The sequence below is a fragment of the Hirundo rustica genome, chromosome 3, assembly GCF_015227805.2.
Source record: "Hirundo rustica isolate bHirRus1 chromosome 3, bHirRus1.pri.v3, whole genome shotgun sequence".
In the NCBI taxonomy this organism is placed as follows: Eukaryota; Metazoa; Chordata; class Aves; order Passeriformes; family Hirundinidae; genus Hirundo; species Hirundo rustica.
In genome coordinates this window covers 7,520,208-7,542,423 of record NC_053452.1, presented here as the reverse complement: position 1 = coordinate 7,542,423, position 22,216 = coordinate 7,520,208, and the positions used below count along the sequence as shown (strand labels likewise).

Genomic DNA, 22,216 nt, shown 5'->3' with positions numbered 1-22,216 from the left:
ATATAAAGTCACTGAGTGGGGAAGGCAAGTGACTCTTTTCCTATTCAGATCCTTTCTTAAGCTGTACTTAAGCTGAGGGAAAAGAATTTGCAGAGGCCACCGCTGAGGCTCTGGAAGGAGCTGAGCTTCTTCAGGCAGAGGTGTTCTCCCGTGGGTACAGGGGCTGCCTCGGCACGGGCCGGGAGCGCGTCCAGCCAGCGCCTTCTCCTGCTTTAAAATATCAATGGGAGCGCGAGCTCAGGGGGGGAGAAATCAGCGGAATTCCAGGCAACTCTGTCAGTGCCCCCCAGGGACATGGGTGGGGCTGGGGGATGAGGGTTGTAAATAGCAAAATCTTTGAAATATAAACCTGTCCTTGTCCCCGTGCTGCTGAGCTTCCTTGGAAGCTCTGCCGGTTCCTGACACAGCTGGCATTTGAGCGGCAGCTCTGCACGGGAATATCCTCGCTCCGTGAGGTTACTGCAGCGGGAACTGAGCAGGGACTTGGGGGCCATGGCTATAATTCATCCGAACTAGCAAAGCTGAGAGTGAGCACCGAATCCGGGCTCCGCACAGGGAACAATCTTAGTGCTGCCCTGTCAGCTCAAGCCCCTGGGCTGGGAAGTTTGGGGAGTCAAACGTATGGAATTATACAAATCACAGCGACTGGCATCACCCAGAGGGACAACGCGAGTCCCAAACAATTCCGCTCTGGGGGAAAACAGCCTGTGTCTGCCAGGAGCTCTGACTCTGTTTCTCCTATAAGCTCCTGAGCAGTGCCAGGGTCACTGTGAGGGCTTTAAAATCCAAGTAAATCCCAAACCCCATAGAGCGAATAATCCAAATAAAGAAATGCATTGTTGTCATCAAGAGCTCAAAACTCCGTTAAGAATTCTATGGCAACAAGGTAATGGGATTCCCAGGAATCTCATTAATGTTCTTGGTTTTGTTGTTAGGTATTTTCAATCCCTCATTTGGCAGCTTGTAAAAGTTATCCTGGAATTCAGAGGTCAAGCAGGGTTGGCTTCGGATTGACCTTCACCCCTGGTCCCACTCTGCGCAGACACAACTTGGGCCATGGTGGTTAGACACGTGGCCTCAGCTTTTCACCCAAAGACATCCCCTGCTTGTTCCCTGTAGATGAAGATTCTGCTCCAAACCATCCACCCCTCCCCTCCATTTGCCCTCCAAGTGCCCGTTCTGTTCCCCACAGGTGCCCTGGTGACACCAGGGAGGTCCCTCTGCCCACGGTGCCTTTCTGCTGCCCCTCTCCAGCCTGAGGCCACTCCTCTGCTCGCTCTTTCCAGCCTCCTCTCATCCCTTCCCCACCAGCTGCTGCCCAGGAGGGAGGACACAGCGAGTCCCGAGCGCCGAGCCCTCGCCGCTACCCCCAGAGAGCCCCGGCCGTGGGCCCGTGGGTCCTCGGATTTCCCAGGGAAATTGTCTGCCGGGCTCCCTTCAATTACCTCAGCAATTCCCTCAAAAATGCCACCCCATTCCTCCTGGCATCCTCTCACATTTTCCTACACAAGCAGTTCTTGTGTCCCCTCCCAATTCCACCGGGTTTTCAGATAAACGAATGGCATCACCTATGCCCACTGCTCATGATTCACCCAATCAAAATCAAGAGCAAATGTTGCTTGGGCTTTAGGGAACTTGAAATAACGTCGAAGCAAAACAAATCACCTTTTTCTTCTGGTTTGGTCTTTCTTTTTTCTCTTTCAGATACTAGACTTGCTTTTGTGGATGTGTGCTGAGCTCTCGCTGCAGGGAACTGTCAGGCCTGAATGGCTGGGAGTTTGTGTTCTTCTCACTGGGGAATCAGAAATAAATATTAATTAGACTGCAGAAATGTTTTCTGAAACCTTTCCCCTTTGCTGGAAGATCTTCTCTTTCTGCCTTTGAATCTACAGCTGTTCCCTGATGTTGTTTCCCCTGCCTGAATTCCTTGCAGCTCCTAGCTGAGAAAAACTGGGATAACTTAGGGGGGACAGAGATCAGATTTTTAGCTGTATTTTTCTAAAATCTCTAATTACTCTGAAATTATCTCTGATTCCCCAGGCTGGGGACAGGAATGAGCAGAAACCATCGGCCCCTGGGGCCGTGACTTGATTTTAACCACACGGATCTTACCAAATCCAGGATTTACAGACCTCAGGCTCTCCTACCACGAAAGCTTGTTCTCGTCCAGTTCTCAGGGTGACCAACACCTCCTCCACAAAATCCCTAGGGATTCGAATTTTGTGCTGGTTTTGCAAACTTCATGTCAGATTTGCAAAAGCAACTCCCAGCAGGTCCCTTCCCTGCTTTCCAGAGCAGCACTCCCCAGTGATCTCTGCTTCCCTGGAAAACCTGCTCCAGCCCCAGTGTGTACCAAGGGGAGCACCAGTCTGGAGAGGTCACAGCCCTCACCTGATGCACTTGGAGTGAGATCCAGCTACAAACGGAATTCCAGAAACAGCCTCCAAAAGGTTCTAGGAGGACACCTTTAAAATGGCTCGAAAGGGCAATGGCTCCGGTGCCAGGTCAGTACCTGCACGAGTCCTTGTGCCAGCCCCGGCTCACTGAAACACACGAGAAATCAACCATCACGCAGAGGCCTCGTTTGCAGAATTCCTGATCCAAACCCTCGCTTTCCCACCCTGCGCTGAGGCCAATCTCAGCCAGTGTTAATAAGTAACCTTTGCTGAGAGCAGTCATCACCCCAGTCCTCCAGCCTTGGCAAGATTCTGTAGTGAACTGACCCAAACGCTGATCCTTCATCTAAACTTCTTACACGGTTTGTTAGAAAGGTACTGGACAGTAAATCCCACAACAGAATGAAAAGGCTGCACAAGGAATAACAGAAGGTCGTCCGTGAATAACCAAACCCACCCATGCCCATCGCTGCTCCACCCCTAATTTGGGTGAAATATTGATACAGTTGATAAAGACTCCCCTTCCCTGCTACACAGTCCTCCACTGCATATCCAGGAAGTAGATTTATTCCTTTCTTTCTTCCCCAAAACTGCCCAAATCCCAGTCCTCACACACGCAAACCAAACAGACCTAAAGCAATGGTCATCAGCACCTGGGATTCCGAGCTCCCTGTTCCCTGCATTGCTCATCCAAGCACTCACAGCAATCTCACCTTGCCCAGAGACTCTCTGTCCTCAGAGGGAAGCACAAGCTGATGAGACAGGTCTGGCACCACATTTCCTCTTCTTCCTGCTGACCTGGAGAGCCACGGGTGCACGCAGTCCCTCAGACCTTGCATCCCTGAACATCCTGAGGGCTGGACTTTTACCCAGATCCCAGGGCCCTGCACGGCAGCGCTGACACGAGCACAGGCTGATCCCTCTGCCCAGCACCTCATTTTTCCTCCCATTGCTCCCAAATCCTCCCAGCTGTGCCCTGCATCTGTGCCAGGGCCGGTGCCTGCCCCCAGCCCAACCAGAGGCTGTCACCCAGCTCTGCACCAGCTGCCACCCCTGGCAGAGCTGGGGATACAGCCAGGGCCGGGCTCCCCGGGCTCCCCAACCCCCAGACCAGTCCTTAGATGCACAAATAACGCCCAACCCGCCCCTCTGGACACAGCCAAACACCACAACTCCATCATCCCAAAGGAACTCCGGCCTCCTCACCTCTTGCCTTCTCCAGCAGACACGGGCAGGACCGGGCTGGCAGAAATGGCGTTCCCCAGGCAGTTCATCCCAGCAGAGGGGAAAAGAGGAACCCCGCATCCCTCTGATTTACCCCCCAGCGTGGGCAGGACCAGGAGCCCCTCCAGCGCAGACCCCCGGTGCCGAAGCCTCTTGGCTTTGGCTGCTTAAGCACCACAGCTCTTGGCAAAGATGGGAGGAGTTCAGTGATTTTTCCCATCCTGAAAGAGAGAAGGAAAAGACAATGAAGTCCCCTGCGGATGTCAAAGCGTCCCGGCTTTCACGCTTCTGCTCCGATTGCTCACTATGGGCTTTTATCCATGAGAGGTGATGCCGATTCAAACATAAGAGCGCCCTTTTACAGCAGTGGTATTCCCAGCTATTTCAGACGTTAAAAGGATGCTCATTTTTCTTATCGCACTCTTTGCCTAATTTCAACATTTTCATCCCAGGCCCCACTTGTCAGTTCTTTAATCTTTTACCCTTGGACTTTGCACAAAGGGAGGAACACCCGGGATGCTGCATCACACAAAATCCCAAAGAGAAACCCCTCCAAAAGCTGGCAGAGAAAGGTTTCAAGGCACTGCGGAACTCAGACGGCCGTTTGTGTCTGCTCAGGCCGCCCCAATTCTGTCACACCCACCTGAGCCGTGCAGGCCAGGCCAAGGCTCCCCTTGCTCCTGGGGAATCGCTGTCTGAGACCACAGATGTCCATCCTGGGCAGCGCCTGGAAACAAGGTGAGAAAGGCAAAATGAAAATTTTCTCGTTTTCTGACAGCTTCAAGCTGACTGCATTTGGGCAGGATTATTTGAAACCAAACTGCTCTGCAGCTGCCCCAAGCCTGGAGCTTGCAGAAACAAAACGAGCTCCCCCTCCTGCTTCATTTGCTGCCTTGTCTGATTGAGGGAGAACCACACAAGGCAAATGATAACAGAGAAGATGCTAAGAGCCGTCCAAAGCCCCCAGGATGGCTGGCACCAGGGTTCACTCCCTCCTCTGGCTGATGGAACTCAAACCCAGGTGTTCCAGGATTTAAGGAGCACAATCCCAGCTTTGCCGCTTGCTGTTCCACTCCCTCCCACACTTGCACAGCAGGAATATCGCTGGGCTCTGCATCACGCCCCAAAGCAGCAGCCCTGGGACCCAGAACACTCTCCCCTTCCCAGACACCAACCTGAGCAGCCGGCCTCACATCCTCCGAGGGCAGAAAAAACACGAACCACTAACAAATGGGTGTTTTATACCAAACGGGACCCATTTCAGAGGTCCAGTATCCCAGGCTGCGTTCCTGAGCATTCCCAAGGCTTTTGGACAGGAAAGCAAAACTTGGCACATCAAGGACCGTTTCTCTTGTAACAATATCCTCCCTAAAACTTCCCACGTTAAGCCCAGGTATTTGTAATCAGAGGAATGACAAGATTTGCCTTTACAAACAAGCCCCGGGTCTGCTGGTAGATGAGTACTGAGAGATAAGAGAAACAATGGGAATGATTCTATTGATTGATGAATGGAAAAGAAGATACTTGCCTTGAAATTTAATATTGAAAGATGAAAGCAACAATGGGGAAAACCCCATCAATCCCATAAAAATTAAAAATTAGGGGGGTACCTCAGCCAGTGGGGAAAGAGAGAAGGAAATATGGCTGGGAAATTAGGATAAAAAGGAGGCTGCATCCTCCGAAAAACTGAGAGACCCCAGGGGAAATGCCCCATGGCCTCTCCCTTTATTCAAATAAAGTAAAAGGACTCCTCTGTCTCCTTTTTGGACATAAGCCTCTGGTGTTTGTGGGTTAATTTTCCTAACAGTAACATCCTCGGTAACACATTCCACAGAGAGTAGCAGGTCCCTCGCTACAGGAGCGGCAGCAGAACCTCGGCCATAAAAGGCCATTTACCTTGCACAGCATCCTCAGTAAAACTTCCCACATAAAGGACCGGGCTCCCCCGCAACAACAACCTCGGCGCAACAGAACGCTTCTCCTTCTCCCGTACCACCCCTTTTCCACCCCGGCAAAAACAATTACAGAGTAGAAATAGATCCTCACCCGCTCCAACGACCGAAGCTCTGCGGCTCATCCGCACGGGGTGACCCCGCTCCGGGGAGGAATCTTCACACAGCCCCCAAAACCCGGCTCCACATTTCCTCTCGTTCCCGCTGACCTGGAAAGCCACAGGTGAACGCGGTCCCTCGGCCCTCGCGTCCGTGATCAGCGCCGCTCCATCATCCCAAAGGAACTCCGGCATCCGCCTCTCCGCTTTCGCAGCAGCCACGGGCGGGCCCGGGCCGCCAGCGGCGTCGTTTCCCGGGCAGTTCACCGCGGCGGAGAGGCGAGCGGAGCCCCGCGTCCCCTGACCCGTGCCGGAGCCCGCTGCCCGCCGCTCCGCGCCGCGCCGGCTCCCGCCGCGTTCTGCGCCGCGCCATCGCTCCGCGGGGCCCCGCCCGCCGCCGGGGCTGCAGTACCGGGCGCTGCCCGCAGAGGGCAGCACCGCGCGCGGAGAGCGCCGCTCGCCGCCGTGCCCGCGCTGCTCCCGGCAGCGGCCGCTCCCGCCTTCGGTGCCGCTGCGGCCCAAATCCGCTCCCGACTCCTGCCGAGGCTCGGCTCGGCCCGGCAAAAACCAGCTCAAATAGAATTTGTCTCCGAGCAAAACTGGGAACTGGCTAAAAACCTTCTTTTCTGGGGGGCACTGGGTTTGTTTTCCCTATCCCTTCATAGTCCAGGATACTCCCGGAGCTGTGTTAGGCAGTGGCAGGAGGACAGAGCTGCATTTATTTATTCTTTTTAATAACTTCTATTTTTTACTATTATTTTTTACTTTTTGATTTTTTATAATTTTTGTTCATTACCTTTAATTTTGTTGAGTTTTATTTTTTATGCTATTTGTTTGTATCTTTACACAGGTTTTATATTTTATTTCTTCCATCTTTATTTTTTATTTTTTTCTTTTACTTTTTATTATTTCTTTACTTCTTAATTACTTTTAATTTTAAAAATATTATTTAATTTTTATTTTCATGTTATTTTACTTTTTATTTTTTTCTTTTAATTTTTAACATTAGTCTTTAATATATTTTTTTATTTTCTTTTTCTTTTATTTTTTACTTTCTTTTTATTACTTTTAAATCTTATTTTATTTTTAATTTTTTCTTTTATTTATTTTTAAATTTGTTTTAATTTAATTTAATTTGTTCATGGTTTGGTGTTTTTTTTTTTTTTCCCCCCCTTTCTTACCCCAAGTATGTGGCAGACTGGCTGTTGGCAACAAAGAAGTTGGAAAATGACATCCGTGGCCACTGAAGGTCTGGATAGAATCGGGAGCGAGAGCAAAACCTCTGTATTTTCTGCTCCATTGAAGAACCCGAACGGAGAAAGCTGTGAACGCCACGGTGCCGTTTTTTTCCTTTTTATCCCCTAACAGGTCTCATTCTACCCATGCAGAGTATTAGCAGCAGGAACTTGATGTCGGGGTGTATTTCAGAGGTAGGAATAAAAGGAAGTAGATTTTTTTATTCTGTAACTCTCCAAACCTCATTGTTTAGTAACAAAGAAATCCAAAACAAAGCAAACAAAAACAAAAACAAAAAACCAAAACCCCCCACAAACAACCCCTCCCACCCGAAAAAAAACCCATATAAAGAGACAATATGCCAATCTTATTTTAATGAGAATGCAATCTTTACCCTTTAGAAAACCAGGCTAATTTAATTCTAATTAATTGTTGTTCTGATGTGTTAGGTTAATGAATTCCTAGAATTTAAAATATCATTTGAAATATCAACAAACACAAATTTTTAAAAATCAATACAAAAATAGGTAAGTATAATTAATAAAAAGAGAAATGTAAAATACAAAAAATAATATCAGTAATATAAATAAATACAATCTGTATTATGACATGCTACGTGTATTAAAATATATATAACATACATAGACATGAATAAAAAAATAAACAGTAATGATAAATATAAACATAATAAATACTAAATATTTGATCTATAGCCTACAATCAAAGCCTTTTTGGTTTGAATTTGGTGAGTGGCAGGGTTCTGGTAGTTGCGCTTGGGGGTCTTTTGGGGCATTTCTTTGACAGGATTTTTGGGCGCGTTCTTTTTTGTCTCCGTTCTCTGCCGGTCCCCGAGCCCGGGCTGTGCGCTCGGGGCAGTGCTGCCGCCCTGTGGACACAGCTTGGTACTGCAGCTCCCCCCGTGCCCATCCCCGCCGCGCGTGGGAGACCCGGGCTGTGAGCTCGGGGGCAGTGCTGCCGCCCTGTGGGCTCAGAGCGGTACTGCAGCTCCCCCCGTGCCCATCCCCGCCGCGCGTGGGAGACCCGGGCTGTGCGCTCGGGGAAGTGCTGCCGCCCTGTGGGCACAGAGCGGTACTGCAGCTCCCCCCGTGCCCATCCCCGCCGCACGTGGGAGACCCGGGCTGTGAGCTCGGGGGCAGTGCTGCCGCCCTGTGGACACGGCTTGGTACTGCAGCTCCCCCCGGGCCCGTCCCCGCCGCGCATGGGAGACCCGGGCTGTGAGCTCGGGGGCAGTGCTGCCACTCGACCTTCCAAAGGCGGCGGCAAAAAAGGGCAAGGACCCTGGCTGCGTCTAGCCGGCTGCCAGCGTGCTACCCTGACCACGGCGCCGTGCCCGCGGCGGTCGCGGCTCCAGAACTGCTCTGCTGCACGGAGCACCGGTCCTCAGTGATCTCAAAGTCTCCTTGCTTGACCAAAGCATGCTTTGGAAGTTCTTCAGTGCCGTTTCTCATAAATTAAGGTAAATTCCCAAGCATCCCTCAAGTCCTTTCCCACTATAAATTAACACGCAAAGAAAAAGCCGTTCTCCATATTCCGTATTCATTCTCCATTCACCATGTGGCCGTTCGTCACCCACTCGACAAATCTTTCCATGATACGAGCTTTTGCACTGCATGAAACTGAGCTAAAAAGACAGAGGACCAAACACGACTCCCCCAAAGAATCAATGCAGATTAGTTAGATTCCTTTCAACTCTGCAGCCAGTGCTGATGCAAGCAGATGATCAATAACAGTTTGCTGATTATTAGTTCAATATGCACTTTACCAAGATCTTACAAATATTTCTAGGAGATGAGGTCTTCTTTCTTCCAACAGTAAGATGGTATTTACAGATGAAAAAGTTCTGCAGAGGAAGACAAAGCACGAAGGTCAGTGGAAACCTAAGTGTCACTGGAGTAGTTGCAGGGACACACCGTGACCTTAGCAGCAAGAAAGATGAAGGGAATGACTCTCTGAGGCTCCGCTCAACTTCTTTGTCTCTTATTTAAAGATAAACACAGCTGCCAAAAGACAGCTAAGGGTCAAAAAAATGAAGCCAAGGAGCAAACTTTAAGGCACAGAGGTCACCTTGAACATCATAGTACCAACAGGACAGCATATATATATTTATATAGAGCGATGAACTAGAAACCGGGAAGTGTCATTCAGAGGTATTTTTCTCCTAACATGAATGATCGAGTGAGCAAAAAATGTTCTCAAAATGAAAAAAATGCCAGAATTTTCAAAGTCCTTTTCCTTAGTAAATGACTGCAAATGCTTCTTCCATAGGTGAAAAATAACTGAAGCGGAACAATTTTTTCAGCTTTCTATGAGTATTTTTGAGCACTCACCTCACCAGAGGAGCCATTCTCCACCCGGAACCATCCAGCTCTTTGAAAGGCTCCATCAGCATCACTAGATGGAGCAGCTATAAGAGAGTTGAACACAGAGGTTCTATTTCCAAAAATAGCCGTACAATCAGCCACCAAAGCTTACTACTATCTTTTTGTTCCAGGCATCGTGACTCCCCACAGAGAAGGGATCAGTCTAGCTATTACCAATTTGACTAAAGATTTTGAATGACCCAGTAAGAACTCTAACAAGGCACGAATGAGATGCTACTGTGGAAAACATGAAGCAAGAAAAGTCAAGTATTAAACATATAGAAATCTGAAAGGAACCTTTAGACATCTGTACTCCAAAAACAACACATTTTCATAAAATGCTAGCAGAATTTTTAAGAAAAACAACCAAGAAACAAGACCATTCATTTGAACTTAACGTGAATTTATAGCTAGAAATAACTTTTTATTTTCCAGCAAAAGACTCTAGGTACTAGGAAATAAAAGAGCCTCTTACCAGAGAACAGTTTACTCACAGTTTTGGATTAAAACACCGCATCTTTTATGCAGAATGTACGGAAAGGAAAGAAAGATACCCGGCGTTCCCGCAATGCAACTTCCAGCAACTCGGCCACCAATTTACACCTCATTTATAGACACATTCATAAATATACTACCCAAGAACTTTAAACAACTAGAGGTATTAGAAAACTTGTGATTTCTTCCCACAGTAACTCAGCTGGAGTTCATTTTCTTAACTCCTCCCCACTTCAGCTACCCTACAGTAAATTTATGTAATTTCATTATGACCTTGTAATCAGAATGACACTGTTTTAACTACTGACATATTTTCACAGTAGAGAAGAAATTTATATGAGAAAAATGAAGTGCCAACTTAACCTTTGAATTTCAAGAAAATGCAGAATAACGGATAGATTCTAGGGAACTGTTTTTGAGATCCTAATTCTGACTAGTTCATTCAATGTAAAGCCCTCTCCCACCATTATGGGTCATGCACATATAAAATTACATACACATGTATGTACACATGTGAGCATATATACAGTTTATAACTTATATCATTGCAGTACTTCATTAAATACTACCCTAATATTTTGCCATCTTCAGATTCTAAGAGGAAATAAGGCTCCATTTCCATCTGGAGGTAAGCACTATTTATATAACACTTCCTTTCCTGTTACAATGAAACATTAATTAATAAGGTGGTAAAAAGACATCCTATCACCGGTCTGACATATATCTATTCAGAAGCTGCTTTATATTAGCTTATAACTTTCAAGTCTGGCTGAGAAAGCATATTTTCCAAACTAGATCCAATTTTTTTACTTGGAAATGAAAAGGATTAGAGCTCTGCAATATAAGCTGATAAACTAAAGGATAGGCTATGTATACTTACAAGCTTCACAGATCCATAATACTTTCTGCTAAACTCTCCGCCTCTGCAACCCAGATCTTCAGAGAAGGAGCTGGAATAGAAATGCTTCATCAGTGTTCACAAGTCAACTAGCCTTACGTTTCCCACAACGCCATACCTCGCCGTTAAAAAAATATCATTTCTGCTGAACAAGCTTTATTGTGCCCCCCCCCCCCCCCCTTTTTTTTTTTTTGAGTCCGTTGATTTGGGAAGAAGCAACTGAAAAAGGTTTTCACAGTCTCTGTTATCTCTTATTTCTTTTTAAAAGTTAATTTTAAGTCTTTCGGGTGTGGTGTTACTGTCCACTCGGTTTCATCCGGTGAGGGTGCTGAACTCGGGTTCTCTCCAGGAGGGGGTACTGGCCCTTTAACTCTGGTGATGTGGGTCCATCCTTTTTCTTTAGTGCGCACTGCTGTGTGAGTTGTTAACAGTACTTGGTAGGGGCCTTCAAACTTCGGGGTCAGCGGGGTATTAGTCCACGTTTTGATCAATACCCAATCTCCAGGATTGATATTATGCACGTTTGCATCCAAAGGGGAAGTTTGAGGAAGACAGCCTTTCTTTCTGAGATTTTCTAGGGTTTGTCCAATGGTTTTTAGATATTTTCTAGTGACTTCCTCTCCTTCCAGGTAGTCTTTAGAACTATAAGGAGATAACAAAAAGGGAAGCCCGAATAACATTTCATATGGTGACACTCCTATATCTGCTCGTGGCTGTGTTCTGATTCGTAATAATGCTAGGGGTAAGCATTTAAGCCCATTTAGTTGAGTTTCTGCTATTAATTTAGTCAGTACATTTTTATGGTCTTGTTCATTCTTTCTACTCTGCCTGAGCTTTGTGGATGCCATGGGGTGTGTAACCTCCATTTTATCCCCAAGGCTTGTGTTACTTGTTGTAGAATTTGTGCTGTGAAATGTGGCCCTCTATCTAAATCAATATTATTTATCAGCCCATACCGAGGGAGGATATCTTCTAATATTATTTTTGTTACTACTTCTGCTGTTTCTCTTTTTGTAGGGAATGCCTCTACCCAATGGGTAAGGTGATCTATGATCACTAACAAGTGTTTGTAACCTTGAACAGGGGGCATCTCAGTAAAATCAATTTGCACATTCTGGAAGGGCCTTAAGGCTAACTCCCTCCCTCCAGGCTCAGTTTTTCTCATAACTTTTTGATTTATTTTCTGACATATTATACATCCTTGAGTAACTGCTTTTGCTAATTCGTGTACTCCAATACATAGGTTTTCCCTTAGGAAATGGTCACATAACCCCTGGGTTCCCCAGTGGGTTAAATTACGTATTTCTCTAAGTATTTTTCGGGCTAGGGCTTTATTTAAGAATTTCCGTCCGTTAGTTGTTAACCACACTCCATGCTCCCCCTGGTGTAATGCTAATTCTTTTATTGCTTTCTGCTCTTTTTCACTAAACACCTGCTCTATCCCTTCTTTTTCTTTTCTTGGTATTTTCTCCAATTTGAGGATTTTTACTGGTTCTCCTGGTTCTAAAGCTGCTTCTCTGGCTGTTTTATCAGCTAACTGGTTTCCCCTTATCTCGGGCATATTTCCCTTTTGATGCCCTTTTATGTGAACTACTGCAATTTCTACTGGTTTTTGTAAAGATTTTAACACTGACTTTATTAATTCTGTGTGTATTAAGTCTTTCCCTTTTGAATTTAAATATCCCCATCCTTCCCAAATTTTCCCAAACGTGTGCACGATACCAAAGGCATATCTAGAGTCTGTGTAAATGGTCCCTTGGTCATCTTTAAGTAAGTCTAGCCCTCTCTTTAGTGCATATATTTCACAGCACTGCGCTGACCAATTACTTGGTAACTTTCCCTTTTCTAAGACTTCCATTTTCTCTCCCTCAATCACAGAGTATCTGGATGTTTTTCCCTTCCACCACTCGGGATGACCCATCTGTGAACAATACTCTCCCATATGGAAGGGGTGTGTCTCCTAAATCTTCTCTCACTTTTGCCTGCATATCAGTGAGTTCTAGGCAATGGTGTTCTATCTCTTCAGTGGGCTCACCAGAGAGAAATTGGGCTGGATTTAAGCTTTTTGATGTTGTTAGTTCTAGGTTATCTGTATTTATCAGTATAATTTCATATTTTAGGATTCTAGAATCTGTGAGCCACTTTTGAGCTCTCTGGCTTAAGATTGTTTTCAAATCATGTGGAGTATGTATCTTTATCTTTCCCTGTAATGTTAACTTTTGAGCTTCTTCTATCAGAATAGCTGCAGCTGTGATTGCTTGGAGGCAAGCCGCTCATCCCCTGGCAACTGGATCTAATAGTTTTGATAAAAATGCTACAGGTTTTCGGTATCCTCCCCATTCTTGGGTTAAAACTCCATATGCTATTCCTTCCTCAGTGTTTACAAACAAAACAAACTCCTTTTTAAGATCTGGTAAGCTTAAAACTGGTGCTGAGGATAATTTCTCTTTTAGATCTTGTAGCTGCTTCTCGTCACTCTCTGTCCAGTTCATTGGTTCCCGGTCTATTAATTTATCATAAAGAAATTTGACCCCTTGAGTGTACTTATCTATCCAGTGCTTGCAGTATCCGAACAGGCCTAGAAGTTTCCTTATGTCTCTCTTAGTTTTTGGAGGTGATATAGATACTATTCCTGAAATTCTTGCAGGGCTTAACCTTTTACTCCCCTTTCCAATTATGTGTCCTAAATAAGTGACTTCAGGTTCTACAAACTGTAGTTTACTTTGAGATACTTTTAACCCCTTTTCTCCAAAAAAGTTTAGAAGTTGTATACTTATATCTTTAACTTCTTTCTCTGTCTCCCCTGATATTAATAAATCATCCACGTATTGCAAAATTTGGACTCCTTCTTTGGGACTAAACTGTTCTAATAATGTTTCTAGGGCCTGTCCGAAGATATTTGGCGATTCCGTATATCCCTGCGGTAACCGCGTCCACCTTAGCTGTTGTTTTCTTCCCCTGTCTGGATGTTCCCATTCAAAGGCGAACCAATCCCTACACTCTTCTGCTAGGGGACATGCCCAAAAGGCATCCTTTAAGTCTATTACTGTGACCCAGGTATGCTCTCTTGGAATTTTACTCAGCAAGGTATAGGGGTTAGGTACTACTGGGTGTCGAGCAATAGTTCTTTTATTTATTTCTCTCAAATCCTGGACTAATCTAAACTTTCCCTCATCTTTCTTTATGGCCAATATAGGGGTGTTATGAGGCGACATACAGGGTTCTAGGATATTTTCTTTTAAAAGATGCTCAATTACCGAAGCTAGCCCTTTCTTTCCTTCTGGTGACATTGGGTATTGCTTGACTCTGATGGCAGGGGTATCTTTTTGCATTTCTATCTTAATGGGAGGGATATCTAAACACCCATACTTTCCCTCTGTAGCCCACACTTCTGGATTTATCTCTTGTATATCCCCTTGGGTCAGTTTCATGATATGCACAACCATTTTTCCATCTTTTGGGATAACTCCTACCCCGAGCTGCACTTGTAAGTCTCTGCCTAGTAAATTGGTTTCTGTATGTGGTAAATAAAGAAAATCAGCTACACAATACTTTGAGTTCCCTTTTATCTCTACTCCTTCAATCATTAATGCTCGAAAGGGCCTCCCTTCAGCCCCTAACACTTCACAAGTTTTTGTCCCGATTGTTACCCCTGTTGGTAATTTCCTTAAACTTGACCTATCAGCTCCTGTGTCTACTAAGAATTCATATTCTTCACTTTGGGGCCCCACATCAAAGTTTACTAGAGGCTCATCTTGTTGTTCCATTGGGTCCCCTATTTTACAGAGCCTCTGACACCCCTAATCCTCCCCTTTCAGCACTCTCTCCAGGGCATCTTGTTCCCTTGCAATAGCTTCATCAAGGGATAATTTCTTACAGTCCCTTTTTAAATGCCCTATTTCACCACAGTAATAACAAGTTCTATTCTCTCCTGGGTTACTTCTTTTTAAATTTACCCACGGTGGTACTATGGGTGACTTTGGTTCTTTAAATGAGGGTCTTGGTCCTCCCTCACTAGATTTCAAGGAGGAGTTTCTCTGGTTTTCTGCTACTCCAGTACTTTCTCTTGCTACAGCTACCATAATGCGAGCCTTGGCTCTAGCTTTTTCTTCTTCTCTCCTTAAGTAAACTTTTAAGGCTTCTTTTAATAATTCATTAATACTTTTCTCCTGCCAATCTTCATTTTTTTCTAATTTTCTCCGTATATCTGGCCATGACTTAGTTACAAACTGCACTTTTAGAATTACTTGTCCCTCAGGACTATTAGGGTCTGTGCTTGAATATAATTGAAAATTTCTTTTTAATCGATTTAGCCAAGTGGCAGGAATCTCATCTTTTTCCTGGGACCCATCAAAAGCTAATTTAGTATTATTCCCTCTGGGGACAGACTCTCTTATGCCTCTTACTATCAAGGACCTATAGTCTCTCATATTTTGTCTTTCTTCTTCTCGATTTGGGTCCCACCCTGGGTCAGCTATGGGTAATTTGTGGTCTCCAGGTGGCCCTAACCTATTTTCCCTTTCCCAAATTCTGATGCTTGCTGTTCTGAGCATTCGTATTTCCTCAGGGGAGAACAAGATGTTTAATATAGAATTTAACTCTCCCCATGTATAAACACTGGGTCCAAGGAATTGGTCTACCTGTGTGGCAATACCTATGGGATCTTCAACTAAACTTCCTAGCTCTTTCTTAAATCCTCTTACCTCAGAGGCTGGTAATGGGGCATTTACAAATCCTACTCCTCCAATCACTCCTCCCATAGGCACTTCCCTGAGGGGAAAACGTCTTTCTGGCTTTAAGGCTTTTGACCTGGTGTTACAATAGGGTCCTTCACTTACATTATCAACTGATAACACTGTCTGGGCTAGGAATGCCTGGGGATTTCCAGGAGAATGGGATGACTCATGGGAGTCTGTAGGGGTTTTGGTTAACTCCCAATTAGGGGGTGGCAGGGGAATTACTGTAGGTGAGGGGTAGGTAGTAAAATCTGTAGGAGGAGAAGCAGAGGATGGTACTGTGGGAGGAAGGGGGGCTAGGGAAGAGGTTGTGTTTTGGGAAACTGAAGGGGTTATAACTGGGGCTAAAGAACTTTGACTATTGGAAGGAGGTGGCAAAGGGGCTGTTGGGAGAGAAGGGGGAGAAGGTACTAAGGACTGGGGAGGAGAGGTGTTAAGGAGGGGTGATGATGGAACCACTGGGGGAAGAGGAAGAGAGGGTCTGAAGGAGTTTGAGTTTGACTCGGGGAAGTTAGTAGGGGAACTGGGACAGGATTTTGAGGGACTTGGGGCACTTCTGGGTAAATTGGAGGGGGTAAATGGTCTAGAGGGTCCCATCTTTGATTAGTTTCTTTTTTTTCCTCTTTCTCTTCCTTTCTTTCACACTTTTCTTTTTCTTTTAATTTGCAGACTTTTATATTCTCTCTACTCGCGGCTCTCTTTTGCCAACAAGCAGCATAGGCTAACTGATTTACGCCTGGATCTTCCTGAGTTCTTAGGTACTGATTTAACTGACACCACATCCACTCATCATGTGTTCCAAACCATGGCCACTCTCCTGGTAATTTTAATTTTGGCCAGACTTCTGTGCAATAAAACACCATTTTAACCTGATCTAGTCTTTTTGTGGCTTCTAAAGAATCCCATTTAGCTAAAAGTTGTTCTAAGGGACTACCGGGTGGAATACTCTTTACTTTGTTATTTTCCTTTTGGGATTTCTTCTTCTTACTAGTACATTGTCCCATTTCCTTTAGACTGAAAAAAATTTCAAAGGTGCCTTCCACTGACGGGCAACACAGGTTTTTAAGCAAAAAAAATTCTTTGGCTTTTCTCACTCTACTTCAAATCTCCTGACTTAATTCTTGAACACTTCAACATAAAGCTTCTAAACTTTATGCTTTTCTACTCTTTCCTACACTTTTGCTTTCATTTAGGGAACAAACTCTCTCTTTCTACTCACTTTCTCCAACCTTCTTCACTTTCTTGGACGCTCACACTTTACTTACACCAGAGGCTCAGACTCTCTTCTGACCCCTTTGAGGTGAGTCCTAATGACCTCACCTCCTATGTACCCCCGTGCCTTGCCTCACCCCTGAGACTCTGGACACGCTTTGCGGCACACGACAGGGTCCCTAGTACTGGCATCCCCTTCCGGGCCTCAGGGCCTTCCTGCGCCTTAGCCCCAGCCAGGCTGGACACCTTCAGTCTGAACCCCGGACTAGACTGCCCTGTCACTAGTACCGTTCCCCTCTTCCCTTTTTGAAACTGAGGTAAGAGGTCAAGACTCCGCATGGGTTACCTGGGGGGGTATCCCTTCCTTGTTTCCAAGGATCAACCCGAGCAGGGCCCGACCCCTTTGCCTTCCACCAGGACTGGCTTGACTACTTCTCCCCAGCAAAGCAGCCTCGGCAAGAGGGATGAGTGCGTGTGTGCAGGATGCCCGCCTTGCCTCCAAGCTGACTCCCCACCCCGGTGTCCTCGGGCTATGGGTTTACGGCCTCCTCCCTGAGACCGCGGCAGCACACCCTCTCCAGTGCGTCTGGCTCAGTCCTGGGAAGCAGGGACTCTCATGAGCTCTCAGCACCCGCAGTGTCTGGGGACACCCCGTCAACCCTGGTACGGTTTTCCCGCCCCTCCAGGGATTCCAACCCCTCCTAGGCTACTCTAGCCCTTAAGGGGGGGGACCTGCCCCTAACGTGTGCCACTCACACTCTCTTTTCCCCTGCACGCCCGGGGGGGGTCTTTCTGCCCCTAAGGAGACGCCTCACGCACTAGTTTCTTTTGCTTCCCCCTTTTCCTGGCCGGCCCCCTCGCGGGGGTCCGAAACCGCAGTACCGGGGGGTCCACACTCAGTTCCGGGGGTCCGAGCTGCCGGCCCCCGATTCTCTCACACTCCCACTCGCACGTCTCCTTTACCCGCCGCCGGAATGCTCACCCTCCAGCGCTCCTCCTCGTTGCCGGTCCCAGGCCGCTCCCGCTTCGCCAGCTGTCCCGGAGGTCCGAAGGGCAAGCGGCCATCCCATCTTCGGTCCCTCTTCAGGCGTGGCCAGATCCCAGACGAGTCCCCAAAAATTGTTCTGGAAAAAAAAAAGAGAGAGAGAGAGAGAGAGAGAGAGAGAGACTTGCTCTTTTGTATGTTTCTTTATTATCAAGCTTGGCCTTGGGGGAGAGCTTGCTTGCTCCCTTGGCAACGCAGAGGAGGAGGTACACACAGCTTCGCTCCACAGCAAAGCTGGGGACTCCCACCCCCCCTCACGGGCTTTTTCCCCTTGCCAGGGAGTCCGTTTCGCTTCACTGATCAGGGGTCATCCAGCGATGGGGGACTCCTTCTCAGGTCACGGTGACTAAATAAAGCTGCTTCGGCGGACCCCCGTACCTTTTGTACTAGTTTAAAGTGCAAATTCAGTCCAGGATTTTACTTTGGTTCCCTGCTTTTCAGAGTCTCTTGTTCTTGAGTTGTTCCCAGAATTCCAGTGTTCTTTTTATTTGCATATTCAGACACTATCCGGCGAATGGGAGCAGAGATACAGGTAATAAGGTGAATTCTTAATTAACAAACAAGTAAATAAGGTGATAAATCAATATTAAAACAGGAATAAAGCAAATTCTTTATACAGAACTAGCATTAACAATCTTAATGGAATGACTTAACAATTAAGTAACTAAAACATAGATTATTTGAATAGAACTTATTTATAACAATCAGGGTTTGTCGCAGATCTAATATTACAATAAAATTTTACTTAGAAGTATGAAAGTACACAATAGCATTGTCTAAAGTGCAGTCAGCATGCCATTTCATACCGATTGGACATGACGCAGCGGCGAATTTACACGCTCGACTTCCAGCTGTATTGAGCGAGCGAGCCGCGCAGCAGCGCTGGGAGGGCTGGAGCTGTCCCGGTGGGTCCGTGAGCGCCGATTCCAATCGCGGCGCAGCCGCATCCCACAGCCTCCCGCTGATCTCCGTGCAGCGGGGTCATGGGGAAGGGACGAGACACCCGACACCGGCTGGAGCGCAGGAACAGAGGCAGAGAAGAGCCTGAGCCGAGGCACCATCCTCGGACACAGCGCCCCTGTGCTCTGGGGCAGCCGCCAGCTTGCAGGACAGGAGCGGGGGAGCGACTCCAACCCTTGTGTGGGGGTGGGGGGGGCGCTTCCCTTTCTTGTTTGAGTAGATGTCCCTTTGGGAGGGGGGACCGATGCATGGAAATGGCTTTGTGGGCGAAGAAAAAGGAACGGAGCGGGAGTCTGTGAGATGATGATGTCATTTCGGACACCCCAATGTTACTGGGAGAGTGAAGATGCGGTGGAGGACGAGGCGAACAGGGTATGAGAGGGGTGGGGTGGAGCCTCCCAAAAAAGGCAGGTTACATCCAAAAATGCTTGGAAGCTTAGAGGGTGTGTTTGTGGGGGAAAAAAAAAAATAAATCAGCTTTTACTATTTTTATATACATAGATAAATAATATTTTTATTACAATTGATTTCAAAATAGAACCCTGGATCTAGTGTATTATATACAGGATCTTGAAGGATAAAATATTCTCAAAATAAACATCCAGGGTTAAAAAAGTAAATAAAACTTTTGTATCTATAAATTAAACAATAAAGGGCTTGAACATGAAGTAAACTATCTCTGTGAAGGCAATAGAAACAGCTCTGACTATGCAGAGTTTTTTCTGTCTCAGCGAAACACAGCCTGAGATCTGGGCTGGGACTGGAATCGCTGTGGCATCAAATTTGGATTTAAAATAGAGACCACTGGAAAAGCAAAGGTGACGTGGGGTTACTTGCAGCCCCAAGGGGACGCTGGTGAAGGTGATCAAGAAGCAGACAGCAAAAGAGCTTCCACTGCTTCTCACTCCAGCAAGTGAGCAAAAAAGCTGGGAATTGTCTAGAAAACCTTATTTTCTGGGAGCCACTGGGTTTGTTTTCCCTATCCCTGCATAATCCAGGCTACTGCGGGAGCTGTGTTAGACAACGGCATGAGGCGAAAGCTGCATTTATTTAATTTGGTATTTTATGTGTTGTTTATTTTAATATTTTACTTATTTTTTCATTTGTTGTGTATTTTTAAAACTTTTTTTTTTACTTTCAAATTTATTTATTTTATTTTTTATTATTTTTCCTTTTTAAAAATTACTTTGAAATCTTTTGTTATTTTAAAACATTTTTATATTATTGCTTAATTTTTTATTTTCATGTTATTTTATTTGATTTTTATTTTGTATTTATTTTGTATTTTTAAATTTTTAATATTTAATTTTATTAATATTTAATTTTATTCACATTTTCTTTAAATATTTTCCTTTTAATTTTATTTATTTATTTTTCATGTTTTCTTTGTTCCTTTTTAAATTTTTTTCCCTTTCTCTTTCTTACCCCGAGTATGTGGAAGTTTGGCTGTTGGCAACAAAGTTAAAAAATGACATCCATGTCCACTGGCTGCCTGTATATAATTGAGAGTGCAGTTAGCAAAACCTCTGTATTTTCTGCTAAAATAAAAAGCCTGAAAGGAGAAAGCTGTAAACACCACAGTGCCATTTTCTTCCTTTTAACCCCTAAATAGCTCCTATTCTACCCATTTACAGTATTACCAGCAGTCACTTGATATTGAGGTGTGTTTCAGAGTTAGCAATAAAACAAAGTAGACATTTTATTTTGTAATTCTCCAAACCTCATTTGTTTGTTAACAAAAAACCCAAGAGAAACAAACCAAAAAAACAAAAAGAAAACAAAAGCCCCCCCCCCAAAAAAAACCCCACCAAAACCAAAAACACCACAATGAGAAAATACATCAATATTATTTTATTAAAAATTAATTTTTTACCCCTTAGAAAACCAGGCTAATTTAATTCTACTTAATTGCTGTTCTGATGTGTTAGGTTAACAAATTCATATACTTTAAAGGAATAGTTCTAAAAATATTCCAGGAATAAAAAAGGGAGCATCAAACATACAAGAAGATTTCTTTGACAACATCTCATCTCTGTCCTTCTTTCTTTTCCTGGAAAACCTTAGGATTCCACAGAGTCTCAGAGAGATCTACTGGGATTGCAGAAAGGTTTGCTCTGTCAGAGAGCCAGGAGGGTTTACAACACAGCCATTGCCATTCCACGAGGGTGAGGAGGCAGTGTTGGACATACTCTTTGCCATGGGACGGGACAACGGAGTCCAGAGAGTCTTTGTGGTCCCTTCCAAGCCAAACCACCCCCATGATCCCATGATCTGATCAGCACCTCTCCCAATTCAGTTCCAGAAACCCCAATTCCATTCCTTCCATAAACCCACAATTTCCCTGGGACAGAAGCAGAGGAGGAACCCAGCAGGCCCTTAGACTCCTGCAGCCCAGCCAGACAAGTGCTCCAGGCTGGAATCACCACCATTTACAACCCTGAAAACCCACCATCCTACGCACCACAGCAGCTGGAGCAGAGATCCAAGCCCGCCCTGCAAGGGCCAGAGACAAGAACAAGTTCAGGGCATTTCTTCCCTAAGAAAACAGAAAGGATATAGTTAAGCAACAGCTGCTCAGTTTGTAGGCATTGTGAGCTACCAACAGTCACAGCAGACGTCAGCATATCTGGAAAACTTGCATTCCCACTCACACTGAAAAGATGTCCTCCCCCAAAAAAATCACCTCACCCAAAAGGGGGATTTGAGGAAAAAGCAGTCATTTCTTCCACCTTGCTGAGATAACTCGTCCAATTTGTACTTCCTAGACTACATCTCCAAGTTACACCAAATCCTTTCCTTTATTTCCATTACATCATCATTAGAAGAAAACTTGAACTGTTTTTGAGGCTTGTACCTGATCTGTCTGATGTTTTCCTTTGAAGTGCTTCGCATATAAAAGCTCTGCTTTGCCTCTCCCAAGCGCTTCAGTGTTTTGGCCATGACTTCACTTTCTTCCCTGAGGATTTCCAGAGAAGTTCCAATTTCAGCAACTAAAGATGAAGTTCTGATGAACAAGGTGAGAAATCCAGAGAGCAGAGACGAGAGACTGAGTTGATCACAAATCACTTGATTGCTTTAGATAAGCAATAGCACAGCTGAAGCTGTAAGTGAATTTGTTGGTGGCTGTTACCTGGCACCAGCAAAGGCCACAGAGATCTCCAAGTCTCTGACTCACCCAGGGCGCTCCACAGTCAGAAGGGCATAACTGCCATGAGGCTCCGAGGCCCCCGGAGCTGCCAACCTCATTCTGCTCGGGAACCTCGAGCCCCCGTTGAGAGCATTGGTTCCTAAAACAGTTCAACAGGTCACAAACCACGGCAGGGACATTTGAGTCCACGTGGGATAAGATGAAACACGCTGCCAAGACAAAGAACCCTGCACATGGTGATAGCATCACATCAGCTACAGAGCACCCCAAAGGTTTGGAAGGAAAGGAACTGAAAGCTCCCAGTGGCAGCAAGTGCTGCTTGTTTCCTTTAGGGCAGAAGGTGCTTCTAAACCAGGACTAGAACAAAACCCCGACACAGTCAAAGACCTTCCAGAGCTTTGTTCATTTGCCCAAGCAGTCCTGAGCTAGATGGAA

The 22,216-nt window shown here is 45.6% G+C and overlaps 3 long non-coding RNA genes across 3 annotated transcripts; all 3 read right to left on the bottom strand.

Moving 5' to 3' along the window:
- Positions 1-2,481: 2,481 nt before the first annotated feature.
- On the bottom strand, positions 2,482-3,794 carry LOC120749900 (uncharacterized). Its single transcript, XR_005699872.2, has 3 exons — positions 3,603-3,794; positions 3,110-3,194; positions 2,482-2,543 (listed from the first exon to the last, which is right to left on the bottom strand). It is a non-coding gene; the product is annotated as an uncharacterized LOC120749900 (long non-coding RNA).
- Positions 3,795-8,204: 4,410 nt separating this feature from the next.
- On the bottom strand, positions 8,205-10,736 carry LOC120749904 (uncharacterized). Its single transcript, XR_005699875.2, has 3 exons — positions 10,663-10,736; positions 9,255-9,331; positions 8,205-8,767 (listed from the first exon to the last, which is right to left on the bottom strand). It is a non-coding gene; the product is annotated as an uncharacterized LOC120749904 (long non-coding RNA).
- A 9,322-nt stretch (positions 10,737-20,058) lies between these two features.
- LOC120749906 (uncharacterized) lies at positions 20,059-21,629 on the bottom strand. Its single transcript, XR_005699877.2, has 3 exons — positions 21,488-21,629; positions 21,095-21,169; positions 20,059-20,125 (listed from the first exon to the last, which is right to left on the bottom strand). It is a non-coding gene; the product is annotated as an uncharacterized LOC120749906 (long non-coding RNA).
- Positions 21,630-22,216: the final 587 nt, after the last annotated feature.